This window comes from Epinephelus lanceolatus, chromosome 9, assembly GCF_041903045.1.
Source record: "Epinephelus lanceolatus isolate andai-2023 chromosome 9, ASM4190304v1, whole genome shotgun sequence".
NCBI lineage: Eukaryota > Metazoa > Chordata > Actinopteri > Perciformes > Serranidae > Epinephelus > Epinephelus lanceolatus.
The window spans coordinates 38,817,501-38,836,970 of NC_135742.1; the positions used below are offsets into that span (position 1 = coordinate 38,817,501).

General features: G+C 39.8%; 1 protein-coding gene across 1 annotated transcript in view; it reads left to right on the forward strand.

Moving 5' to 3' along the window:
* The window catches only part of LOC117252871 (golgin subfamily A member 7-like), a 38,555-nt gene extending 19,783 nt beyond the window's left edge, over positions 1-18,772 (forward strand). The window contains exon 6 of the mRNA XM_033620110.2: positions 15,604-18,772. The gene's annotated coding sequence lies outside the window, so the exon portion shown is untranslated. The remainder of the gene's footprint in view (positions 1-15,603) is intronic.
* Positions 18,773-19,470: the final 698 nt, after the last annotated feature.

Below are 19,470 nucleotides of genomic sequence, written 5' to 3' on the forward strand. Positions count from 1 at the left end.
TGCTTCTTATTAACAGCAGTGCAGTAGGTCAACCTGCTAAATCACCATATGAACAAGAGGGATTTTGGGCAGAAGAGGATACTGTTTCCCTTTTTAGGAGCTGGGCTACAAGAGTGTGTGATTCTACAGATACATCAGGGTTGTTGAATAAGACTTAAATGAATACCCTAGGCTAATCAGTTCATGTGTCCATTTGTCCGTCTTTCACATTATCATTTAGTTTTATTGGCTGAAAAAAATGTAATACATTTGTCATAGTTCTCAAGGTTAGTTTTTATATAGTTTTAGTCTATAGTTTTAGTCTCTTTTCCATTTTGGAAACAAACAGGAGGCCAGCGAATATTCTTCAGCATAGTATTTGGTGCCAAAATTCTCTTTCAGCAGATCTTGTCCCCACTGGGTATCATGTAGCCCCATTTTGTGGTTGTCCTGTTGTCCTCTCAGAACAGAAACACTTTGATTTCAAACACTGTTGCTGTGTTTGCAGCTCTGTACTTCTGCTTTGTCTTTTCTTCTTATCTTTGCTCACCACCAGAGTTCACATGGTCATAAAAAACCCGGAATTCCAGTCTTGGTTTCCAGGCCTGGAAAAGATTTGGAATCAGTAAAATCCTTGAAAGTTTTGATAAAGTCATGGAAGTTTGTTGTGTGTAATAAAAAAATGTCTCCGCAATCTTCCATGAATAACCTTCAACGTACTAGAATTAAACATTTTTGTAGCTGTGGAATTAACAAAGCTCTAATAAGCATTACTGCATGAGAACTTTTTGTTTTCCATCACTTCCGTTTCTTCTAGGGTTGGGAATCTCTTTGTGATGGACGATTTGATACGTATCTAGATACACGGGTTACAATACGATTCAAAAACGATATATTTTTAATACAGGACGATTCGATACGATTCGATACAGTGTAGGAACGATACGATTTGATACGATTCTATGGTTAACATTTGTTGATGTAGACATTAATCATACATTATAAAATAAAGAAGCCAATTCTATAAAAGTGACATTCTTACAGTATTTTCAAATTTGTAAAAGACCACATCCCCAAGCATTGTTGCTGTATGGCACTGGCAAAAATATAATAAAAAGACAAACAACAACAAAATCACATGTCAAATGTATTTATTTTGAGACATGGACCAAAAAAAGACTTGCTGAATGAACATCATTTTGTTGGATGGGATCAATATAAAAATGAGAAGAAGTTTTAAACTTTAAGTGAAGTGAACTTTAAGTAAAATTTAAGTGTTTTAAACCTACTTGTTGTGTTGTTTTTATGGTATTGTCTGTGTTTTTGTATGTATCTTATATGGACTTGAGTCTGGAATAAAGCTTATTATAATGCTGTACAATATAAACATAAAGCAGAATAAAATAATAACATGCAATGTAGGGGCAGAATCTGGCATCTCCTGTTATTAGTTGATATCATGGACTGTGATGACTAGCAGCTTATCACTGACAGCATGTCAGACTATTTCTCTGTGTTTGCTACACTCTGTCATTTATAAAAAGATAAATCACTTTTCTATAATACATCAATGATATTTCAATGGAATAAATTACTTATTAACTTATTCATACTTCAAAAACAGCATCAATAAGTGATTAACATAAGGGGGGATCAAAATAAAATAAATAAATAAAATAAAAATCAACCAGGCACCCTCCTCCTCTGACAAGTAAAGAACAGTCCCTAAAGTGCGGTGAGGTTTGTGGAAATGTGAACTGCTCGTTACGTCACATACCTGAGTGCTGCCAGGGCTTGGCTGGTCGCCGGCCGGTAAGCCGTTATCATGCGCCGCCATATTTGACAGGAATACGTATTTCTGTCTGTGTCTGTGACCCCGCGTTCAACCCACAACCGTTTCTGCTGCGGCTTGGCTGCTCCCTGGTTTATCCAACCAGCATTAGCTTCTGTTCCTCATCTCCACCGGTCAAGCTGGCGCTGATGTTTACATCCATTATCGTTGTCAGTAATGCCTGCTGCGGAGGGGCATGCCGCCGGCTCTCGCGTTGTTTTCAAGATGCAAACTGTTAAAGCTAGTCAACCGATTGCTAGTCTCGCGATACCCGAATCCATGACTCACAATCGATTCATCTAAGGATTCATGGCTGATTCGTATCGATTGAGGAGGCTGCTACCGATGTAGCCATATCTCTCGCTTGTCAAACCGGATATCCGGTCGTATCGGTTAATTGTTCCCAACCCAAGTTTCTTCATTTTCTCCCTACATCCCCTCCCATCCCTCCTTGTGTGTCAGCTAGCTGGAATTATGTTTAAAGAGCTTGAATCTGATATGTTTAAGTAACATCTGGCTAGTGTAAAGAAAAATGTTGTGACAGTGTGACTTAACATGTAGGGTCATGAATTCCAAAGTTTCTATACCTTTGCCCCACTACTACTTTTAAATTGTACCGCATTTTTAAGATTGGACAATTGACATGGGTAGCAAAGGGCGCCTTGTAGAGCCGATGCGCACTTTGGTTTCATTTTTACTGCTCTAAAATTGGTAGTTCAAAGGTATGGAGCATTTGTTTTTCTTTTCTTTTTTTTTTTCTTTTTTAAACAAATTAACCAACGGGCCAGATGAACTGTCGACTGTCACTATTCTGTTCATGTTATATGTTGTGAAGGGTCATGGTAATTTCATTATGGATCCTTGGAAGTCATGGAAAACTTTTGAAATGTCCATGAAAATGTGTGAGTACCCTATATAATTGTGAATGTAGGGAAGGTTCCTTTTGCAAAGGCTTTTCATTCCCAGACATACTATATCTGCATTGGGATTTGATAGGCAGGACAGTTTGAAGGAATCACTGTAAGGCTATGAAAGAACAGAGAGCTGCTTCAGAATGGTTCTTGACTTTCCACTTTTAAGTAGACGGCCTAAATAGAACTTGAATGAACAATCATGGGAATCTGTCGTACACTGTAGAGTTGGGTGGCATCCAAATTTTGTTACAGTTAAACCTTCCTCACATTTTCCCAGGGTATACGGTATTACCGTGACTAATTAAAAATTACTTTGAAGGGCTCAGAGGGAGTCGCCAAAATGTCGGCTTGTGCCTATACAGTTCCGAAACAGAACAGCAAACATTACATAGGCCTAAGAACACTGAAAAAATAACAACAAAAACATGTAGGCTATAACATTAACAACTTATATAAAAAAGTGCAAATGCATCAGTCAACCAAACGGAATGAAATAACAACAAATTGTCTGTGGGCTACAGTCCACTTCCAAAAAAGTAACAATAAATAACGGCAGTAACGATAATGTGTGCTATACAGTGTATCCTCAGACCGCAACGGCTACTGTCCGATGGTTTATTTTTAGAACCTATCAACATAAATCAAATAAATTAAAAGCACAGCTCTACAGCATCCAGTACTAGGGATTTTCAAATAAGAAAAACTAGATAATAATAATAATAAACAACAAGGCATGACTGAAAATGGGCATATATAATTCTATCCTGAGAATGCAACGGGAAATACTGTTAGTTGGTATACTTTTAGAGCCTACCTTTAGTTTGAACAGTTCACCCTCTCAAAGTCCGAGCTTTTCTGTCCGTCAGAAGAGGCTACTCCTCATTGAAAATGAAATAAAAACAAAGTATAATGATAACTATAGCAGCATCCTATGCTTCAAAACTATCCAAGGTTTTTTCACCAGAAAAAACAGCATGTTTACTTTTTCCAGCTGGAGCAGGGCACGTAGTGGTTGAACAACTTCGGCCGCGGTGCTGAACACCCGCTCTGATGGAGAGCTTGTGGCACAAACGCACAGGTACTTTTGGGCAGCCCTCGACATCAGAGGAAAACGCCTGCCTCCATCACATTTCCACCAGAGAAGGGGATCTTCATCTCCCTGAATGACAGGCTCGCGACAATAGGCAGTTATCTCTGCTCGTGCTCGCTCCTGTATGTTGCTGACCAGATCTGCCACCGCATCGGCTTTTCTTTGAAGGAGACTGCCCAGAGTCATCTGTTTTTCGGTGGTTCGGGTTGCGCTTCTCCCTCCTCCACTCTGATGGACACTGGACCTGCTGCTGCTGGTGCTTGCAGAAGTTATGTTTTTTTTTGCAACCAACTGGCTTGATGTGCGGCTTGCCATCTTTTCTTCTCTTTCTCACGTCCGAGCTGTCACGTGACAACGTCACATCCAAAAACTTTATCAAATGTCATCTCCTAACAACAGTTAAGGGCAGTTATAAGAGAAACATTATAGCCTACTATTAGTTTTAAATTGTAATAGTATTAAATTGAAAACTCAACCACACATACATAGGTGCTAGACAAACACTAATTATTTAGGCATTAAATAAATTATATTTAATATTATATCAGGCCCCTATGCGCGGCAGATTTTTTAATGACGGTAATGAAACTGATACTGTTGCTATTTTTAGATACCGCGGGATACCTTATTACCGTATTATCGCCCAACCCTAATACACTGGTTATATTCACTTTCATGTGCATACATTGCTGTTTCTGTGGCTTAGCCAGTGTACACTGGATATAGTGTTACAACCATGCTCCATTTACACAAACAGCAATACTGGACAGCATTACATGAATTATTCATGAAATTTCATCTGTTAAAATGGTTTCAGTGTCACGTTTATACAGATTTCTCAGCTTTCAACATAAAGGGCAAACGGTTTTGTGTTTCCAGTCTTACACTGGAAATGAGTGCTTATTTAGACCAAGTCATACAGCAAGCAGCTCTGAATGATTCATATATGAGGGCGCAGCACTGATGTCAAAGGAGACAATTTCTTGGAAATGTTTTCAACTTTCTCATTTACCCTGTCAAACAATTTGTTTCATTAAGAGCATTCCTTAACAGTTGTCATTCCATAGCAGTCATGTACCATCCCGCAACCCACTTTGTGTCGTTTGAATGTTAAAACCTTCTCAGACAGCACAGTATAATCATCAGCCACAGATGGCTTTTATATATCTGTAGATCTTTCACCCTGGCAGATGCCTCAAGGTTTGTGCCTCAAGAGCACATCTCATCCCATAAATTGTTTCAATCTCTGCCACAGTATATCCCTTCCTTTTCTCTTGTGTACTGAAAAAGATCAGGAAGTTCATTTTCATGGTGTCATCCTTGGATGTGCTGGGCCAAATCATACTGGAAAGTACTCTGTAAAGACGCTGGACAGAGCCCAGTCTCCACTGTAGCATAGACACTACCATCAGGCAGAGTAAGGCATACCCCATAAATATTTTACCTTTGGGGAATGTTGTGTTTGGCATAATTTTGGAGACCATAGACCCCTGTAGATGGATAAACCATTGCCCGATTACCGTACAGAAGCATACAGGGATTAATCTTTTCGTTTGAAATTCCTGCTGAGCGCCTGGATACATAAACATGTCCTATTGAGGAATGTAAACCCAGGACTTTTATAAGTAGCTGTTGAGAGAAGAGTGCGTTGGAGCTTTGCCATGGTCAAAGACAGGATAAACCACAGTCAGCGAGCAGACTGAGCACACATCCAGTATATCCATCCTTCCCTGTGTTTAAGCCTCTTTATCCTGCCAGGATCTCTTCTCCGCCATCTCCTGCAGGCTTAGACTGATACACCAGCATATCAAACCAACATCAGCCTTTTATTAAAACTCGTGTTAGCCATTAAGTCGTCATTAATCTCTGTCACAGTCTGATTAGATTTCTCTTTTGCCAGTTCACTGTCCTCAGGTCTGTGAAATCTGCAGTGAAACCATCCTGTCTTTAATATAAGGATACCTGTAATTCAGTAGTGTTTTTTTTATATAGCAGCTATAATCAGTATATTTATTTGCAACAATGGATCATGACTGACTACGTGAAAGGGGTTATTTCATGGGTTTGGTTTGTGTGTGTGTGTGTGTGTGTGTGTGTGTGTGTATATCTGTCTGTCTGCAGCCAGCTAATCTTAAATACATCTGCACCAATCAGCCTAATATTTTGTGTGCACATATATGACTATGTTATAGGACCTCTCATGGTGGCGGTGATTCACAATTGTTGAAAAACCTGTTTAATTGACTGTTTTATACCATCATTAACTGCTGACTCCTTACTCCTCTTATCTGGCCGGCAGGGACCGAAAGTCTTCTGGAAACTTCTCTACTAAAAACAACAAGCTTTACTGTCTGTTGCAGGACACGTTTTTGTCAAGGCTCAAAAACTGACATCCATAAAAGCGTTTAGTCTCATTTTGATCCAAAGCATCTGCAGATAAATTCCGTAACCAATATGTTATGATCGACTAAAGTTAGGCATGATACCAGATGGATAAGTCAGTTGTTTTTGTTATCCTTGCCACCGTCTTGTCTAAGGGAGCCACAATGGACATTTCGACCAGGCTTAGCTGTGCTGCGCTCTGGCTGCCATGGTTGTGACCTGGTTTTGTTCCGCTTGCTGCACGTGGTCATGCCACACCAGGAGTGATTCAGAAGAAGAGTGTTTTGACTGCCAGATTTTGTTGATTTGCAGATTTTATTAATTCGGAAATGTTTCCAAAATATTTGTGTTTCTACCTTAAGTTAGTTAGTATTCTATGTAGTTTGTCTGTTATTTTAATGCCTCTTCACCAGTGATAGCGGTGGCCAGAGGCATTATCTTTTCGCGTTGTCCATCCGCTTGTCCGCCCCACTCTTGTAAATGTGATGTCAGAACACCACGAGGGTTTTTTTTTTTTTTCCTTCAAATTTGGCACAAACGTGCATTTGGACTCAACAATTAACTGCTTAGATTTAGGTGATCAAAGGTCAACTCTTTTCTGGCCATTATTCAACGTCATATCTCAGGAACAGAAGGGGAGACATTTGGTCAGATACTGAATTGGGTTCCACCTTGAAACTGCGCTTATTATATAGATCTTCTCTGCTGCCAGGTTGAAGATGTGTGTGAAGCATCCACATCTCAGCATGTAACAGCAAGACACTAATTCTAATTTTTGTCTATTTAAGTTGTGTTTATTGTTGTTATTTCCTACTTTGTTGTGCTGTAGCCTACAGACAAGGTCAATACTGTTAAATTCCAATTATGAACAACATGGATGAAAGATATGTGGCTGTGTTTCAGTTATGAAAAATATCTTCATCCTCATAATTATATTGTATCTATATTTCACATACAGTGGACAGGAGAACTTGATCTGCTCTGCGCCATGCACCATGGCTACATAAAAAATAGATGAGATGCATATTTTTATTGGCTTCTTGGACGATTCTGAAATGTGCTGCAGTATATCTGCTGTAACTACAGAAATTTTCTAAAGTGGCTGTGATCAGCTTGGGCGGCCACATGACCTCTGGAAATCTGCGCTCTACTGAGTGCACTTTTCTAGTTAACTGATGGTTCACTCCCACGGCACTCATCAGCTTGGTGTTCAGTCATAGCAAGCAACACTTTTATGCAGAAAACCAATAAAACCTCTGCTTACGCCATCTGCCCGGCACCAGGCAGCAGTTAGCAACTAACTAGTGAACATTAAGGAGCATTCAGCTGCTAAGGAGAACTTGCATTTATCAGGTGGCTAGAAACATGGCGGCACGGTGGTGCAGTGGTTAGCCTTGTCGCCTCACAGCAAGAGGGTTCCTGGAGCCCTTCTGTGCGGAGTTTGCATGTTCTCCCCGTGTCAGTGTGGGTTTTCTCCAGGTACTCTGGCTTCCCCCCACAATCCAAATGCATGCAGGTTAGGTTAATTGGTGATTTTAAATTGCCCGTAGGTGTCAGTGTGAGCATGAATGGTTGTTTGTCTCTATAGCCCCATGACTGGATAAGCGGTTATGGAAAATGAATGCAAATGAGTGCTAATTTTGATCCATATGTGTTGAATGTGTAAAAAAGGCTGTTTGATAGAAAGAAAGAAGTAGTTCTTTTTGTGTGATTTTGTTGTTGTTGTTGTTGCATGGTTTAGAAGCTTTTTCACTGAACAAAGCTGTCTGGAAATAGAGTGATCAGAGCCATGACTTTGAGGCTAAACTAAAAAAGTAAAGTTTCAGTCCAGCAGACAACCAAAAAAATGGACTGACAGAGGTTGAAAATCACTGTAGAGCTGAAGGGAACTGTGGAGTTGGATGATGATTCTCTGTGTGTTCGTCGCTACAAATCCCTTTACACTACATGCAGTCATTTGATCCATTGCATAGAAAATATTGATTGGTGTAGTTTTAAGTTGACCATGATTTGGAGAGTTTTGGAGGGATTTTGAGGGATGCTGACTTATTATTGGCCCCTGGCTGCTATAGAAAAAAAACTTCATCACATACTGTATCTATCAAACCATCCTCTCCCATCCTCTCTCCTTCCCCATTATGGCTGAAGGCCTAGCTGGCTTAAAGCAGGGTTTTTTGTTTGGCTGGGCGCCTCCCAGGTGAAGGGCTGAACAGCATGATGGATCAGCCTCTAGTGGGATGACTGCACTGCAGGAAAACCAGACTTGGCCTGCACAGCTCCTGACTGCTGAGCATTCATTCAGAGGCAGATGGCGCCAAGTTGGTGTCCTGGCGTCTCGTCCAAAAGACATTCGGCTCCTGATAAGGTGTCGTTTGGCTTCACGTACAAACTCGCTCCATGGCCACACCAGGCCAAAAAATCTGTAAATTAGTCTGCACACATGAGAGCACTTACTGTCAGTGGGGAATGTTGGACAAGGAAAATGCATAAATGGTGTTCATCATTAGTTTGCTGTTCTTTTCATAGTCTGTAAGTAAGTTTATCACCTGCCAAGAATATTGTTTACAGGCCAAACTTTACCTGTCTTTACACCTTCTTCAAAAATACCTAACAGACCTGTTCTTGTTTGTGATACAAGACAAATACTTTCTGCATTTGGAGCTTGTTCCAACAAACCAGGCATCAAATGCAGTGTTTTGCAATGCATGTGGAATAGAGATGGCTTAGTTTAAATAGTGCTCTGCATGTAGTAAGCCAGCAAACAGATTTGTGAATTAGACTAAATCCTCAATAACTATCACTGTCAGTCAGGACAGAGGCAGTTTATGTTCAGTGTAAAGGTAAAACACACTGAATACAAAGGTTCCTGTATTGAAATGGGGAAAAAGAGGTATCTTACATGAATGTACTGAACTTCATCTGATGATCGTGCGACCTAGAGTCTCAACTAACATTATCACAATTATGAATACAGAACTCTAATCTACATTTGATTATTAGTTCTATTTCTTAAACCCTGATTATTTTAAAGGCTCCTGACAAACTGGAGCCTCTTAAAAAAACACAGTTTTCAGTTTCGGGGTGTGAAGTGTCAGTCAAAATGTAAGCATTAAAATGAGCTGAGTTCATTCAGTTTTGGCGATGCAAGGGATGAGTTATAGTCGTAGCATTAAAGCAGGGATGCTCAGCCTGCTTTGCAAGGGGGGCATGTTTGCAAAATGACAGGAGGCCAGGGGCCAAGTAATGAACAAACATTAATAATATTTATCAGATGAAAAGAATAAACATTAAAAGGTTCTGAACTCTTCTTTCTTTGAAATTCTTTATTTTCAAATTAATTGACTTATTGCTGCAACAGCATTTTAGTTGTAAATGCTTTCTGTTAAATTTGAAAGAGTTTTTACAACATTAAACATAACTGGAATCTCTTCAATCATGCAATTTCACAAATATTGGAATGAACATAAAACCTTGACTATGAAGAAGGATTAGGGCCATGTTAAAGAAAAAAAGTCTTTGATTTCGAGAATAAATGGTAGATCTACGAAAATAAAGTCATACATCTACAAGAATTAAATTGCACATCTACACCGCGTTCCAAATTATTATGCAAATGATATTTTTCTCTGATTTTCCTAAATAGTCGATGCAAATGACAGTCAGCATAATTTTCAAGTCATCAACTGTTAAAGTTTAATTCAAATGTTATTGAACAAACCTCCCAATGAAAACAGTATTTTTTTCAAAAATAAAAAACTTAAAATGCACTGTTCCAAATTATTATGCACAACAGAGTTTCAAGACATTTTCTAGGTTGTAAAGAACTGAAAATAGTCATTTGTTGAATTTGCAGCATTAGGAGGTCATATTTACTGAAAACAAAAGCTATTTCAATCAAAAACATCTTAACAGGTCAAGTTACATTTTAACATAGGACCCCTTATTTGATAGCAGCTTCACAATTCTTGCATCCATTGAACTTGTGAGTTTTTGGAGAGTTTCTGCTTAAATTTCTTTGCAGGTTGTCAGAATAGCCTCCCAGAGCTGCTGTTTGGATGTGAACTGCCTCCCACCCTCATAGATCTTTTGCTTGAGGATGCTCCAAAGGTTCTCAATAGGGTTGAGGTCAGGGGAGGATGGGGGCCACACCATGAGTTTCTCTCCTTTTATGCACATAGCATGATGCAGAGGTATTCCTTGCAGCATGAGATGGTGCATTGTCGTGCATGAAGATGATTTTGTTTCAGAAAGCACGGCTCTTCTTTTTGTACCATGGAAGAAAGTGGTCAGTCAGAAACTCCACATACTTTGCAGAGGTCATTTTCACACCTTCAGGGACCCTAAAGGGGCCGACCAGCTCTCTCCCCATGATTCCGGCCCAAAACATGACTCCGCCACCTCCTTGCTGACGTTGCAGCCTTGTTGGGACATGGTGGCCATCCACCAACCATCCACTACTCCATCCATCTGGACCATCCATGTTGCACAGCACTCATCAGTGAACAAGACTGTTTGAAAATTAGTCTTCATGTATTTCTGGGCCCACTGCAGCTGTTACTGCTTGTGAGCATTGGTTAGGGGTGGCCGAGTAGAAGGTTTATGCATAACTGCAAGCCTCTGGAGGATCCTACACCTTGATGTTCGCGGGACTCCAGAAGCACCAGCAGCTTCAAATACCTGTTTGCTGCTTTGTAATGGCATTTTAGCAGCTGCTCTCTTAATCCGATGTATTTGTCTGGCAGAAACCTTCCTCATTGTGCCTTTATCTGCACGAACCCGTGTGTGCTCTGAATCAGCCACAAATCTCTTAATAGTACGATGATCACGCTTAAGTTTTCGTGAAATATCTAAGGTTTTCATACCTTGTCCAAGGCATTCAACTATTTCACGCTTTCCAGCAGCAGAGAGATCCTTTTTCTTTCCCATATTGCTTGAAAATGGTGGTCTGCTTAATAATGTGGAACATCCTTCTTCAGTAGTTTTTCCTTTAATTGGGCTCACCTGGCCAACTAATTATCACAGGTGTCTGAGATTGATTTCAGTGATCCAAAGAGCCCTGAGACACAATACCATCCATGAGTTTAATTGAAAAACAAAAAATTTAATCTTTATGACACTTAAATACAATTTGCATAATAATTTGGAACGCGGTGTACTAGAATAAAGTCGAAATATTACAAGATTAAACTTGTCGTTTTGGGAGAAAAAAAGTCACAGATTAAGAATGGAAACTTGGATAACTTGGTATAAAAAGCAACAAAGTGTGTATCAACAGGATTTTAGGTAATATTATTACATTTTTTACGCCACCAGAAAGAAAAATCCCCTGAAGGTTGTTGTGTGCTGTTACAGACTACATTATAGAAGGGTGCCACCAGTGATCGCACATGTGGGTCATGCTACGCTGTACGTTATGTTCAGTGTGTTTACTTTCATACACCTGCTTTGTGTCCTAAGGCTGCCTGAAAGCAGCAGGGATAAGGAGCTGGCCTCCCTTGTGTTTTTTCTTCTTCCAAGTGATCAACACATCTGAGCGAAGCCATCGTATGTACAATAGTATGTTGGACGTTTTACCATTAACATCCCCTACAATGGGAAGCAACACTGGCACACTGTCCCGTCTTTATGCATAACTCTCTCTCTCCAGTGTTGCTGGAGCTGACTGGCACATCAGGAACCAGCAGGGGGGTTGTCCAGCTCCGGTGTATTAATTTGTGCTCCTAATAGTGATTTATGGGCACAACATTTACATTATTCTCGTAGATTTACAACTTGGATTCTAAGATTTTTTTTTTTTTAATTAACATGGCCCTAATCCTCCTTTGTACTAAACTGTTCCTAGCAGGGACAGAATGAACAGCACATTTAAGCACTTTTAGTGTAAAATACAGACTTGTTGTCGCCATCTTTTGCTCCTCCTTAGCTAATAGTTGTTTTTCATTGCATAGCTCACCATCTGATCCCACTGCACTATGCACATCCTGAAAGGCAATCAGGCGAAGATCAGCCCTCTCTCTGTCAAGCCTAATTTAGCCCATCATACAAAACTAGCATATCTGTCTCTTTGTGGAGCCCTGACATCCTGAGCACAGTGCCCTGTATCAGATGAACAGTCTGGGCACAAGGCACTGCAGAATTTCCACCAGCATATTCTTTTTCCATCTTTATTAACTCTTTGTCTACTCTTCTTAATCTCTATAGTCAATTCCATTACTGCTATTATAAACACTGGAGGGGTCAAATAAAACATACATGCATTTTAAGTTATGGTGAGTCAAGACAATTCCACAAAGCATATTTTCTGTCTACCAGTAGTCACACTCCTTAAGAACAAATGCACATAGCCCATATTGGCCTTGTCCAAAAGACCTTGCTGGCTTTAATTTCACATTCTTCTTCTCTTTAACCAAGCAAATGTTCACATGATATGAGTTCATATGTGTCATTTCTTAACTACCAGCTGAGTTTGAGTGACTGCATCTCATTTCCTTTGAGAGGTTGCTGAAGTTTGGCTTGTGGGATGTCATGGCATGGCAGGCACCAGCTGAGATCTATTGTGCCTCTTGTCCTTAATTAGATTATCATTGAAAACCCTGATTCACATATGTAGGTTGATCATTTATACATCATCATTATATACATGCCCACAGTTCAGGTGCTAATGGACAGTCACTCCTCTCTGAGCTTGGCTGTCAGGACATCATAGATTTGCAGCTGGCCCATCTCCAACTAGAATGTGCCCTCGTCCATTGCAGGCAGCAGCCTTTGCTTCCACTGGACAGCTCCCACTGACAGTGGCAGTGACAGTGACAGGGTCGCTTACAGACAGCAGCTCTGGCCTGGGATTTTTTAACTTGTTGAACTGTGGGCTGAAGTTGTCCGCTGCACTTTTCACCAATATCATTTGTGACAGCTCAGTTGTATTTGTAGGAGTATCACATAGTGCGGGGAAGTAAAGGTATTTTTTGACCTCTTTGTCAGCCAGGAATAGGTCCAAGTTTATGAAAAAGCGGTCACCTTTTCAAACAGCTCTTCCATGTTTACATTGTAGCGTTGGGTCAAATGATTGGTGGTGTCACATGGAAATACAACATGGCCATGAACTCTTGGTAATGGTAAATGGTACATGTGCAGCACCTTATAGTCTTCCGACCACTCAAAGCGCTTTAACACTTTAAGTCACCAAGGCTACCATATAAGGTGCCACCTGCTGCTTAGCTTATACGCACTCATACACTGATGGAACAGCCACTGGGAGCAATTTGGGGTTCAGTATTATGCCCAATGAAATGAGAAGCTGGAGGTCAGACTGCCAATCTTCCGATCAGTGGATGACCCGCTCGATCTTCTGAGCCACAGCAATCCTTTGCATGAACTTGGACAGCTCTGTAGCTTTGTTTGATTTCTGGCTGGAAAGAAATTGCGCTTCTTCATAGAATCACTGTAAAACTCTTCCCTACTCAACCACCATACATCATTATGATGCAGTAGGTCCAAGAATTGGGTCTCCTGCTCCTGTAGCAATATTTTGAAAAGCCTTAGTTATGAGTTTGTGTCATTCATCAGACTGTGTTGTGTGCTAGTGTAGCAGGTTGACTGTGGGTGTTCTGCTATGGGACGTCCTATCATATATGGCCCAGATTCAAAAAGGCTGATTTTTATCAGCCCCACAGAATTCTTTTCAAAGAACCTTTTACAGCAGTATACATGGTCTCAACTGTTTTCTTTAGTGACACAAGGCAGAGCAGTTCCTTTTTCAAAATTTCCCTGTTGAAGAATCTCACAAATACTGACTGTTGTGCAGTATCAGTTGCATCTGATGACTCGTCGACAGTGCTTGACATTTGATCTGCAGACTTCAGTTCAGAAAGTAGAGTTGAGAAGCTGTCTACATACAAACTTCCCAGCCTCTGTACTGCTGTTGAACTCGATTGATGGACTTGTTTCACAGGATTGACAATATCATCTTTGTTCTTGTCTCATACAAATAACTCCTCCAAGATTCCCAACGTGTGTACTTTCACAAATTCAGCATCCACAAATGGCTTCTATTTGCCTAGTTCCTAAGTTACATGAAACAAAGCAGCAGTGGCTTTCTCAGCAGAAGTTGATGTATCGGTCAGGATCGTTGATGGAGCAGAATAAGACCACTTCAGAGTTGTAATCTTCTCTTTTCTTGCAGTGCTATCAGGCAGGAACACTGCATTGAAGCTAGCATCTTCTGACCTTGTGATGGTGCCTGATATTTGCAACCTTGCATACAGCGTTTGGCAAAATAAATACAGTGGTTTATGATTGATAGAAAGTTTTCATTACATTGCCTGTTGTCGGCCTTCCAACATTTGCTGTCCTCACTTATTAGGGCAGCAACGCGCTCCTGCAACACGCTCCTGTTCCCTTGTGCTAACACTTATACTTCTGTCAGCACTGTTGCCGAGGAGTTAGCACCGTTAGCTACGTGCCACCGGCTCTGGCACCTTCATGTTGAGAACCGTGTCCAGACAACTCATACTCTGAATATCACATAGACCCCTCTTTAAAAGACTTTAAATGTCAGTTGAAGCACTTTAAAGTGTTTGAAGTATCTGTTGAAGTGTAGCGTTGAAAGAAATTGTCAGTGAACTGTTAGTGATAAAAGTAGTTGATGTGTCAGTTGAAGGTCGAAGTTTTTTGCTGAAGTGAAGTAAAAGTCATCCCCAGATTTACCCTCGTTGGCATTTGGCCCCACTATATTTTGCTTTTTTTTGTGCTGTCTCTTGGCTCCTGCTGCTTATTAGGCAGCAATGTTCTATCAACTTTTATATCACAGTATACCTATACTGTGATATAAAAGTTGATGTTTATCAACGGTGATTAAAAATCCAACTGGACGTTCAATCTCCTCTTTATTTTAGTTATTTTCTAAGTGGAGAATTTTTACAAATACTTCCATTAACAAAATGTTTTTTTCAGTTATAGTTTAAAACATTTGTTAAATCAACAATAAGCTGTCTGTTTTCATTCCTTTAAGGATCATTCTGACTGATAATATAAATTCTATAGTACCATAAAACCAAAATATTTTCTGAGACAGTTATCATACCGTGAAAATCTCATACCGTTGCAACCCTTCTGCTTATGGTCTGGTACCTGGTTGCTACCTTTTTATAGTCTTGACCTTACCTGAACACTGTGGGTTACACGTCCCTAAACATCCCGCACACAGAATAAAAGAAGATAATAAGAAAAGTCAGGCAAAGGGCAGAGTCTCTGCAGATGAACAGGTGCACCTAAATGAAACATAGTCATACTTATTGTTATTAGTTACACAAGCTTATTTTGTTACATGTCGGAATGTCCGTTGTGAACAGGTTTTATTTAATGCTCACTCAGTGACATGCCACTTACATATCTTTTTGTTTCTGCAGCAGCAGCCCAGCACCAGTGCCCAGCTTCCTGAGGACCCCCAGACCTGCACCCTTAAAACTGCGTCTCTACAATCTATCCCTTTCCAACAAATATCACATGCACGTCCCATTCAGAGTTTCCTTTGTGACCAAGCTCACTTATTCAGCTATTATTTTATTATAATTATTATCCCTTTTCCCCTTCATCGAGGGTTAAAGTCTGTTATATGCTTGTATTAGGTTGGAGAAAATGAACACACATGATTTATTGACCATTCTTTGAACAATAATTATGCTTTATTTTGGACTAAAAACTTTTTGACTAGAGGAATTATGAACTTTTATATATTTCTTTTTTGGACACTCCTTTTTGAATAATAAAGCCGACAGACAGGGTAACTTATTTTTTATGAAGGACTATTGAACTCATCCACACCCATGCTTTAAGTGATTGTCCTGGCTGAACTGAGGATATCATTTAGTCAAGAAACAGAGAATCTTGATAATCAGTGTGATTTTCTGCATGTGCCACACCTCATGGTTTGTTTGCTTTGTTCTTATTCATGTATTCTTGCAAGGGTGGTAGTTTATTATCTTTCCTGCATGTTTGCTTTGTAGCGTTTGACCTTATATTTAACTGACAGCACTGAACTTTGTCAGGATCCAAACATTCCAGTCAAACCTTCCCAGATTCTGACCTTAATGTACGCCTTTGATTTAAGAAAAGAAACGCCAAAACTTGTGCTTGTTCTGTATTTAGCATGTAATATTGTTGATGCTTACTCTTTTTTGTTTTTCTTTTTGTAAACTGTGCTAAGCATAGTGACTGGTGACTACTGTTGATTTTTGACTCATGTCTAATAAGCATATATTCATATATTGTGAGATTGCCTTTGGCAGAAGTATTAAAAGTGCTCTTGTTCGTTGACAGTGCCTGTAATGGTTTAGAATGTTGCCTTTGTTAAAGTCTATAGGGCTGGTCACACTGGGATTTTAAACAGGGAAATTTGCAGAGATTTCAGTTTATTCCAATGGAATTGTTGTTACTGGTGGACTTGCTCGGGGGCGCAAATGTTTTGCGTCAAGTTCATCTTTTATGAATTTGACCTTCAGATTTGCCTTTTTTTTTGCCAGTAGCAAGCCATCTTGACAGTGCTGACCTTTAAGTGGCAGAGAATGGAAAAGTAGCTAATTAGCTAATGTAGCTAATTAGCTGTGTTGCACCATCTACTTGTATTTAACCTGGCTGATCGGACTATATAAACTTTTCCACATAAAAGGACTTGTTTGCAGATCGTTTTGAGATAGGAGTCGATTTTACAAATATTTCCTTTGCATAAATTGTGTGACCTTGTTATTGCGTTAGCTATTGAGCTACACTGAGAAGGAAAATATAGCTGTCCGAGCTAACGAGCTTGCTCAAGGCCTGTGTCCACTTAGCTACTTAGCTTTTTTTTTGTTTTTTCCTTAACATCAGCATCTTTTTTAAAAAAAAATTCCCGATGAGGAGAGAGCATATGTGGCCACATATAGCAACCTAAAGAAAAGGCATTCTGCCCAGAGGCTTTTTTTTTCCCCAAGCGCTCTAGCTTTTTTGTATGGCTGCTCTGAGTGCTTCAATTTGAAAATCTCTGATCTGAATGAACTTTGAAAGGTGTTGGTGTCGTCATGGTTGTTCCTTTAATTACTGTCACAACAAAAGTGAAAAAGACCATTTGTGGGAGCAGATCGGTCAGACACTGAATGTTGTAAGCTTGTTGTTGGCTGGGTAGTCAACCCTCAGCACACACAGCTACCTAGCTAATGTAAAAGTCAAGATATTGTCATAGAAACAGCTGGGTAGTAGCGCTCCTTGCCGCCCTGCCTTGTGTGTGTTGATGTAGCGCATTTCTTTGGCAGAAAAGCGCTACATCAACACACACACACACACACACACACACACACACACACACACACACGCCCCCGATGGTCAATTAGCAAACTTATTTGCTTGTTACTTCAGAGAGCTTTATTTTCCTGCCTCAATCATTTTTTTATTGCTCGAAATGGTGTTACTGGGTTGACATCAGAAGTTTACTCAAAATAATCAACATAGACCAAACAGGATTTGTTCTGTAACGTCACAAGAATTGTGGGTTCAATCAAGTAATCATAAAGATATTAGAAGCCCTATGCAGCTAGGTTGAAAATCAATGGTGAGCGCACTGATTCTTTTTCTGCTACAGAGATCTACAAGGCAGAGCTGCCCGTTGAGTCCACTCCTATTTACGGTTTTTATTGAACCACTGGAACAATGGATTAGACAGAATAGCATAATCAAAGGTATAAAAATGGCGACGAAGGAACAAAAATTGGCCCTATTTGCAGATGATAGTCTTATGTATCTCTCAAGTCCAACAGACTCCCTTCCTGTGCTGATGTCAGTGTCGGATGAATACGGGTCATACTAAGGCTATACACTAAATGAGTAAATAAACTCAGGTCCTTAATATTCACTGTAACACCCCTCAGTATCTTTGCTCTAGGTATCAAATAGGCTGAGATAAGACATCTGTGATAAATTTAGGAATTCCTTTGCCTATCTAAATTAGAGGGGATTAATTAGGGTTCTTTAAAAACAGAAATGGTGTAAATCTCCAGCCACTTGGCATAGCACCAGAGTTAGCAGTTAGCTCAGCAGCTGCAGCAGTTCCCCAACTCGCCCTGCGAGTAGAGTCACAACGTCACTAAGCTTCAAGAACCAAATGCTTCACAAAGACATGCAGATTAATTTCACTGCACCAGTTTCTAGTGTGACCAGACCTTAACTGTGAAATCCTGTCAGTCAGATCTTGGCTTTGTCCACTTATTGCTGACAAGCATTTAAAACCTAAGATTATGCTAAAATGTTTTGGAACCTTAACAAAGGTTGAATATACTGTAGTATGTATGGCTGGTAATTCTTAATTATGTAATGACTACATCTACGAGTAATGCCATTCTGGATGCCATAGCTAAAGGATCAACAGTTATCTTGACCTCTACATATGTAAATAAAATTTCATTAATAATTTTTGATTTAGGTCATACTTTATTTATCTGGACTTGGGTTAATTGAAATTTTCTATGTTCTTTTTTCAGTTAAAATCCAATGTTTTATTAATCTAAAACTTGTATGCTAACAAATAAAATGTGTACATATTTTACACCATGCTGGCTTCTGGTGTTATGTTGGTGTTGAGAGTCGATGTACATTTCAGATTTTTCAAACACACTTACACACTTGTGACAGGACACAAAGTTGCTGATGCTTGCTGTGATTTAGAGACCTAGATCCAAACAAACTCCTGGGCTTCATTTCAACTTGGTTTGCATTCAAGGGCCATATTTTGTGTTGTCTCTAGTAGTTATAGAGCAGGAAAACTCTCCTGAATCCACAAAAGCTGCACTATTTCCTCACAGCAGAGTGAACCCTGAGCAAATGAGGTTCTATTCCAACAGGAACAGCAGAGTGATGCAGTGAGGAGGTGAACCATCCTTCAGCTCTGTGAACCAGAGTTTAAGCTGTTGGATGTGCAAACATGCAGCTTGCAGAAGTGTGTGTGAACAAGACAAGACATTTCCACCACTTCTCAGTGGCTTGCTTGTCTACTTTACTCTGACCTCTGACCGTTGTAGAGAGAAAGCAAGATAGGAAAACAAAACCCAACAAGGATCAGTTAAGTTGCATTACATAACATGTACCACATTCTTCAGTGTGTTTTTTAAAGAAAGACATGATATACTGTTGAATTTTAATCTGTTATGCAAAAGATCTTATCCTAAAGAGATAAAAACCATGTGTGTTTGTAGAAGAAAAAAAGCCTCATAAAGAACCAGTAAGACACCAAAAAATGTAATGATCAAGTG